At 28.7% G+C, this 8,282-nt stretch overlaps 1 long non-coding RNA gene across 2 annotated transcripts; it reads right to left on the bottom strand.

Annotated features, from left to right (window-relative positions):
• Nucleotides 1–1,078: 1,078 nt before the first annotated feature.
• On the bottom strand, nucleotides 1,079–7,710 carry LOC132935609 (uncharacterized). 2 transcript variants are annotated; one of them, XR_009663299.1, is made up of 10 exons: nucleotides 7,565–7,710; nucleotides 6,893–7,100; nucleotides 6,458–6,802; nucleotides 5,940–6,393; nucleotides 5,529–5,838; nucleotides 5,118–5,444; nucleotides 2,838–2,930; nucleotides 1,837–1,993; nucleotides 1,670–1,754; nucleotides 1,079–1,605 (listed from the first exon to the last, which is right to left on the bottom strand). It is a non-coding gene; the product is annotated as an uncharacterized LOC132935609 (long non-coding RNA). The 2 variants fall into 2 exon arrangements; XR_009663300.1 differs by having other exon boundaries at nucleotides 5,204–5,444; nucleotides 5,940–6,802.
• Nucleotides 7,711–8,282: the final 572 nt, after the last annotated feature.

Below are 8,282 nucleotides of genomic sequence, written 5' to 3' on the forward strand. Positions count from 1 at the left end.
TTATGGTGTATAGAAAATGCTAATACAAACATCAATACATTTGCCGCTATGTTCAGAATTTAAAATGTAGTTATAGGTACCTACAATTCAAATGTAATACATAGTTTATAATAATTTTCATAATGCTGAATATCTTTTGTCAATTTTTTTTCACGTTTGTGACTTTTAGTGTAATAAACAGACTATCCTTAGAACAATCACAATTTTTTAAAGGGTTGTCATTTTTTAAGAGCAATGAGGTGCATAGGGTCAGCTAGTATATTATATTAACCAATCGGGGAAAAAAATTGTTTTTAATATCAAATGGAAATTTGAAAAATACGATATAAGAATATCTAGTATGTTTTCTCAATATAAATGTATTTATTCATACTGTATCTTCGAAAAATTAAAAAGTATGCTCTAAAAAATTATAAAATTAAGAAATATGCTCTAAAATTTAAAAACCACTAAATATGCAAAAATGTGAACTATAAACTTTTGATATGTTTTTCATAGTGTCCTGGAATGCATTTCTAGCTCACTTAGCAATAAATCTAATGGTTCAAAAAAAAAACATGCAAATGCATGAATTTCCGGGCCCTACTTAAAATGTATAATTGATCATGTTGTATACTGTTATGATGGTAACATACACAATTTATTTAGTAGGTACTAATATTCTATAGTAGTTCTATAGTTTTAATTCTACATAATTAATTAATATAATATAGGATACTATAGAATACAAAATGTAGAAAACTGTAGCTTGAAAACTAAAAAATAAACAATAATATTCCAGACTATCAGACTTGAAAGAAACTCGGAATATTATCATCCTTGAAGTACTCCGTATTTTAAAATTTGTAACATGACTTTCATACTAGCAAATTCTGATATTGTCAGTCCTTTGTTTTCTATAATTATCCATATTTTATATTTTATTAAGTATTTTAACAATCAAAAATGACAACTCTTGTATAGTTGTTTCGTCTAAAACAATAATATGATTTTAGAGACAAATAATTTCTTTCACAACATTTATTTTTCAAAATAAAAATTAACAAATTATTGAATTATTTATAGTACTATCAGCAAGTATAAACATAATAGTTGTATTAGCAAGAGATTTCCAGGATCACGTTCTTCCGCATGCTGTACATCGGTAGTTCCTAGTTGACCGCATAGCAGGTCCTGTGCTTCTGTCTCAGACGCCTGCCACCGACAGATTGTCCCCCTCCGTTGCTTGAGCTTTGAGTACGCGATTCACCTGGCGACTCTGAGAGCGGCACATCTCTGGGGCTGCGTGAGGACCTACACCGACACAAAAGCACATGAGTGGTATAAGTGATATAAGTCATAACACCAACAATCAGATTTAAGCTTCAACAGTCTTGTTTTACTCAGGTCCAGAAAACCATCGATAGCAAACGCCCAAACCTCTTCAACGTACAGACATTTATACAACTACCATAATGAAAAAAAAATATCAAACATTTCAAAATATCTTGAACTAATTACTGTCAACACCTCTTACTCAGTTCTGATGAAATCTGCCATAGGTTAGTTTATGGTTCAAACCAAATTGAATTACAATTTTCCAAAGTAGGTCAACACCAAAATAATCTGATGAAATAAAACAAATACAATACATAAATGCAAAGATAAATTAATCAAAATAGGATCATACATTTGGTAAATCACCAGTCTATCTAGGTCTACTAAAAATTATTCGGGGTATAAAAATATGTTGCTGTCTCTTACTAAATCACCACCTAAAAATACCATAATATAAGATTGAAATAACAATGACAATGAATTAATATTTATGAAAAATACATACATTTAAATACATACCTTAAAAACTTTAAGATTCACCAACTACTTTTTTCTGACGTGTACTCTGTGGATACCATGACAAACATACTTCTTCATATTTTAATTTAGGCTAACTATCATAATATTATCTACAACCAAATTCATGTTGTACCGAATTGATTTAACATTATGATACCTTCAACAAATAAATACAAATAAATTAATATATAATAAATTATAATTATAAAAGATCAATGACTCAAACTTTTTAGGGTCAGTCATACATATTTGTATGTTGTACCACACATCCTAAAATATTTTATGGATTCAATCAAAATTTGAATACTGTTTTACAAAGCTAAGACTTATAGTCAATACCATTACGTGTCAAAGTTTCTAGGTTAGGTATTAACGAATAACGAGTTAAAAATTAAGTCAATATCAACTAGGTTGAGTTTCTAGTTATAATTTATTTTGGAACTAACTTTTAATTTACTTCTATAACATGATATTATATATACATTTAACTTGAAGTTAATTTTAAATAGAAGTATAACTTACTTTAAGGTTTAACTTATTACCCTTGTTTATATAATAGTAAAAAGTCAAATTTTATCTATTCATTTTCTTAGTTAATTCTTTTATTTGTATAAAGAATACATATATGAGTTAACTTAACTTATTTTTTCCTACATCAACTTGCTTTGTTAACCCACTTTGTTAACTTGCCCAGCCCTGAACAGTTTGTTCTCTTACCTATATAATAACTCTATAAGCAACTGTAGCAATAAGTGTTCTAAAACCGTGCTATTGATTCCTAACTAAATTTAATCAACTGTTAATAACTATTTTATTATTTAAAAAGTAATATAATTATATTGGTTTACCACCTAGCACGTTTATCGTGGTTTTTTGTGGAACATGTGATTCAAATATACTCTCTTTAAGCTGCCACTATATAGGTTTATAATATAATATATTATTTATATGCAAGTAAATTCTCCATAAAACCCAACAATAGTCAATTTTAGTTTCCTCACTTTTTTTTTCAAATAAAACAGGAAAATCAACGCATCTGATTAATCCCATCTTCAGAAGATAACGATGGGAATTCATCATCTTCAACCATTTTTCTGAAAATAATATTCAAAGTTTATACAAATTACTGACAGAATTTGATAAAATATATATACAAGGTGTTTTTTTTAATATATTCTTCAAGAATTGAAGATTCTATTGTTTAATATAAGATAGTAAATGTTTAATATGAAGTAACCTAACAAGCTCTTTAGGTTTACAGGTTAAGTTTACGTTTAAAAGTAATATATATTTATAATACACAGTAACACAAATCATGTAATAAAGAAAACTCAGTATAAAATAAATGGTAATTTACTGCCTACTAAGTTTGCCGTAGTAGGTATACTACTATAATACTACAGCAAACCTATAAGATATAACTAATACATTTAATCATTTTTCTTATTGACAAAGAATGTCAGACATATTGTAAAGTTCATAATAATATATTTTATTTTACTGATTTACCTAACGTGAGTCAACATATATAATATTATGAAATTATATTGAAAAGTGTGTTTGATTTAAAATTTGAGTCACCATCGGGCCCAGACGTGGCAATTTTTAAAAGGTTCCAACAAGCATAGGGAACAATGACTCTAACAATTTTAATCCTAAATCCTGGCATACAAAATCGTATTGTAAAGGATTCTGTAAATGATGTATGTGATCATATTATTAAGTTTTCTAAAGATCGACTTTTAGAAAAGCATCCAAGAGATGATTACCGAGATTTCCTAGAATTAATAGTCATTTTTTTGAGCGGAAAACTTTCAAATAACTTTTAAATACTAGGTGCTATTCATCATGCTCGGTGGATTGCCAAAGCTATTTATAGTTTAAAAATATATTTATTTCGTGAACAGTTTAGATTAACACCCAAAGAAGAAAGTGCCTAAAGGAGTATTTGCATAAACCTTTTACATTATACCTTTATAGATAAAGATATATCTCAGATAGCAATTAAAAAGTTTTGTGGTGACTATGGTATTGATCTGCAGAATTATGTGCATTTTCTTTTTTCGAAGAAGCTGTGCCAATGGAGACAAAAAAAAAATGATTCATGCACTAAACAACGACGATTGTTCATCAGAATTAAGTTCAAATGCACAATGTTTAATTATATCTCTAAAAAATGCAAACGAGTTTTTAGAAAAGGAAATCTATGATTTTATATGTGTCAATACCAAAAAACTATTTAAACGATTTACAATCAATACCACTTTTTTGAACGAAGACCCTTTATATTGGGACAATAATGAAGAGTATAATAAAGCACTGTTAGCTTTAAAAAATATCCCAGTTATAAATGATGTTGCCGAAAGAGGACTAAAACTTATAGAGGATTATAACAATAAAATAACCAAATATGAATCTCAAAAACAATACCTACTACAAGTTGTTAGTGATTATTGTAAAAAAAATCCTGACTATAAAAAAACACCTACACAGTCATAAATTTAAAATATGTTAATGATATAACTATATAAGTAATAAGTATTAAGTCATTATGTTATTATTTATTGTAAATTATTATTATAATTAATGTTTATTGATTATTTGTATGTTAAGTTTTATATGGAATATCTCAATTTTTAAAATTATTTTTTTTAACCTTTTGATTAATATATTTGAAAAAGTTAAATATTTGCAAGCTAATATATATGAAACAAATATTGTAGTAAATTTAGTTTTCTATCATTTGTGTCTTACCAAATTTTTTGTAACTTTTTTTTTATAGATTTATTAATTTATAATATTGAAAATTTTCCATTTTTGTAATTTTAGAGCTTTTGTGGCACAGGTTAAAATTTATAAATTTGCATGAAACTTTTTTTTGTATGATTTTTTTTTATAGTTGAACCTTTTTAGGGGGGTAAACTTAAAAAAATCACGAATGATAAATGAGGACCCTAGTGTGGTTGTGTTTTGTTTTTGCTGTGTTATTTTCAAAAGGACGCTACCCGTGCGTTTGTTGTCTTTATAACAAATTTATGACATAAACATTTTTATTCCCTAGTTTTATTAGTGTGCTGTTAGTCTTAATATCAGAAAGAATAGACCTATTATTAAACATTTTTTGGTGAGAACATTCTCAGTGCTTCGGTGATTTTTTCTATATATCAATTTTCAAGCAAGATATGGGTTGTGAAATATCACAAATTAAAAATGCTCATATCTCGCTTGAAAATTAAAATATTAAATAAAAGCCAAAGCTTAAGTGCAGATTATGTTTTTACCTGAAAATTTGGTATGTCATACGTGTGTAAGATGACTTCAACATAGACCTATAAACTAATAGACAGCGTATAGAAAGAGAACTCACCAGATGGGATAGTTGAGGGAGAAAAGAGAGGTTTTGGCCGTCGCAGTGTGCCAAAACATGTTTTTTCTCACTCATATGCTATATATTTTCTCTCAGTTATGTCATCTGGATTAACCAAGGGCTGGCTAGCGTGGGAAGCGCTGTCCATTAATTTATAGGTTTATGGGCTTCAACAAACAATGGCACTTTTCCCATTGTCAAAATTTATATGCTCATCTCCCTCTTCCATGTTTACGATTTTCTAAAAATATTTTAATGAACTAATTTTATAAAAAGTAAATGTGTTTTACATTATTTAGTAATATAATAAACTGTATACATTTACCTATAGGATATGATCTATCAATTTCTTCATGCCTTTTTCTACCTCGACCACGAATATGTCCTGGTCCTTTCTGAAGAGCTTTAATTAATATCATCTTTATGGTAACTTTGGTGGACGTGGATATATTGGTCGCTTTAAACCTGGTGACAATGGTCGAGGTATCTGAAGTGGTTGAACGGGCAACAGTGGACATATTAGCAAGACAGGTGACTAAATAAGTGGTTGAAGAGACGGTGCTAGGCCAAACTATGCCAAATATCAAAGGTCTAAAAACTGGATGTGACCAATTGATTGATACCTGGTACTATAGCTTATAAATGATAAAATTGAAGAATCGAGTTAAACAAATTATTGCTTACTTTAAAAAAGTATGTATTTATTATGATTGATATTCATTTATAAATGACTTACTATGTGGAAAATTGTCTCGAATTTTAATTCTTTTAATTTGGTATGTTGTGTATGCCACATTTCTTATGAAATCACTCAGATTATAGCTGCTATTTTCAACATTTATCCATCTATATTACAAATCATTTCAACCTCTCTCTCCTTCACTGTTAACGAGTGAACTAAGAAATGTATACATACAATTTTATGATATTAGCAATCAGCTTCCTATAATTTTTCAAAATCATAAGAATTGTACTTAACTTTTATAAAAAAGATTACCATAGAATCCCTACAATGTAAGGTGGTATTGGCCCATTAGCTGTAAAAGGGATGTGTGGTATGATTCAATGTAGTTATTTGTCCTGTACTATAGTACTATAAAGCCTGAACACTGTAAATATCTGTGGAGTCACAGTATCCACCCAGTACCGTTCATAGAAACTCATTAAATCTTCCAAGTTATAGTCGGCAACTGAAATTAAAAAAAAAAAATATATAATTATACAAATTGTAAAGTATCATCTAACGTATGGTACATAATTTATCTATAACAGCTGGTTGTCGTGGTCTTATTTGGAATTTGACATCCATGCACATTTTCCTTACACTATTAAAGTGTACATAAATTTCTTGAATGAATGCATTGTTGGTAAAGACAATGCCAACAAATTGTACACTTCCATCGTCCATTAATATCTCTAACAGACCTTGGTAAAAAAGGATCGTTGCACTATTCACCTAACGCAACATTCACGCTCCATTTATTGGAATTGAATATACCCATCCAAATCCTTAATGTTCCCAGAACAGGTGGAATGTTTCTACGCCTAGCCTGTGCAATAGCCCTAATTGCTGTGGGACGGTCCATTTCTGTTACTATTCTGGAATATATTTGTAATAATTAATTACATTTATTATATTTAAATATAAACATATTAACTCAGTCTTATATTTTTTGTTAAGCAACTTACAGATGCGCCACCTGGAACAATATTATCCACATTACCTCTTTCCCTCAGTCTATTCATGAAACCTCACAATGCCACTGAATGGTTAGGTACAAGTTCATGGCCATGAACATATTATGTTGGAGAAATTAGAACTGGCGATCTTCCATCAATTGTTGTCATTTTTTCTGATACTAGACAACCATAACGACAATTCTCACATTTTAAATACCTAATTTTAATCAGAAATAATTTTACATATTAAGTATCAGTAATATAACATCATACAATTTTTAATTGAAACATAGTTTATTTTTAATGAGTTTTCATTTCATTTTAATTAGGCCTGCAATATTTGTATTAGATGTTTATAGTGTTTGAATACAATTAAAAAAAAAATTTAATTTAATAAGCAATAAAGCAAAAAAAAATTTGAATTTATAATTTAAATTAAGGGGCTCTACCAATAAATTAGACCCAGGCCACAATATTTCAAAGTAGAGCTCTGTATATAGGTCTTAAGTCTTAACAATACCATAGATTATACAAATATTATCTGTTAATAGTAACTATGCACATTTATCGTGCGCCAGAACTCTAGTTCACCTTGTAGGGTGTCAACATGAGGTAACCTCCCTAGTCTTAAGACTCACTGTTATTTTATACTATAAGTCATTTTTTTGTTAATATACTGACCCTTTGAATTAATGGCTGGTAATCGAAAAATCCTTATTCATCAATATAGATGGATGATAGTCCTCGGAGTCCAGGAATTGCTCTGGATTAGAGGTTCCTGAGGCAGTTCGATTACTGGATCATAGACAGGTTCTGCCACGTTGTTATTAACATTGTCTATAATTTAAAAATTAGAATAGAATTAGTACATTTATAATAATTAATTAAATAAATAAAATCAATGCAATAATTCGCAAAATAGCGATGTCCAGAAAACGACAGTATTAACACAAAAGTAGAAAGGCAGTCTTTGAACGAGTATAAAATCTGCCTAAGAAGGGTTTTTTTCCACCTACTCTGATTGAATGGGAAGAGTTTGTTCAGAGAGATTTTGTCCGTTTTTGGCCTAGGCTATAGGCAAATCTCCTGCTGTGGGCAAATTAATTTCCGAACGGTAGTATAAATTTAATATTCTAGCATAATGTCCATCTATTTCTGTTTAATTATATCATATATTTAAATTGCGATTTATATTATTATATATAATATAATATTCATAATATTTACCAAAGGTGATTTACAAATATAAAATAAAATAACACATCATTATTCCCATCAGGTATTCTAGGACTTTAGAAATGTTAGATGAAAGATTTTTGGATTGAAAGAACTTCATAATTCCCAATTTGAGCACATATAGACACTAATATAGACAATATAGACACGTTCATACATGGGT

Source organism: Metopolophium dirhodum, chromosome 1 (assembly GCF_019925205.1).
Source record: "Metopolophium dirhodum isolate CAU chromosome 1, ASM1992520v1, whole genome shotgun sequence".
In the NCBI taxonomy this organism is placed as follows: domain Eukaryota; kingdom Metazoa; phylum Arthropoda; class Insecta; order Hemiptera; family Aphididae; genus Metopolophium; species Metopolophium dirhodum.